Raw genomic sequence first — 835 nt, 5'->3', positions numbered from 1 at the left:
TCTTGGCTTGAAAAGAGTAATTAGGCAATCTTGAGTCATGAATACCCAACTAATGTTGGTGATCTAGAGTTGTTAGTTAATTTGATTTCCTTTGACTCTAATCTTTTGCTAATTCTATTAGTGAGTTGATTAGTACATTTAGATTGAGATTAACTAGTCTTGTTTGACTTTCTCTCATGGAAGATAACTTATACCTTCTTCCAATCTTCGGGGATGACGTAATGAGATAAATTCTTGTTTATTATTATGATATGATTGATTAGTCTTGTTTGACATTCTCCCTACGTGAAGATGACATGATATCTTCTTCCATTTGTTGGAGTTAACTAGATAAGATGAATTAATCATTGTATGACTAGGATAGAAAGCCTATGATCTCAATTCTTGCCACGAATGTCTCTCTTTATTACTTGCTTTCTCTTATTTACTTGTCTTCTTTAATTGCTTACTTGATTTACTTTTCTTGCACATTTAATTTCTTGCCCTCTTATCAATCAAAACCTCTCCATACATCCTTCATAGCCAATAATTATACACTTCATTGCAATTCCTTGTGAGGCGACCCGGAGTCCAAATACACCGGTTAATTCTTATTTGGGGTTTGCTCTTTGTGACAACCAAAATTTTTGATTGGGAAGATTCTTTGTTGGTGTAGAACTATACTTGCAACGAGAATTCATTCATTTGAGGAAATTCTATACCAACACAAGAACTCGCTCAAATCATCAGCCACCTTGTTCTGTGCTCTACTTCTATCCTTAATTTCAATATTGAACTCTTAGAGTAGCAAGATCCACCTTATCAATCTAGACGTGGACTCTTTTTTGGTAAGCAA

Source organism: Arachis ipaensis, chromosome B5 (genome assembly GCF_059453495.1).
Source record: "Arachis ipaensis isolate K30076 ecotype BB chromosome B5, ASM5945349v1, whole genome shotgun sequence".
NCBI classification, from domain to species: Eukaryota; Viridiplantae; Streptophyta; class Magnoliopsida; order Fabales; family Fabaceae; genus Arachis; species Arachis ipaensis.
The sequence above is the reverse complement of the archived record's forward strand: the minus strand, read 5'-3'. Positions refer to the sequence as shown.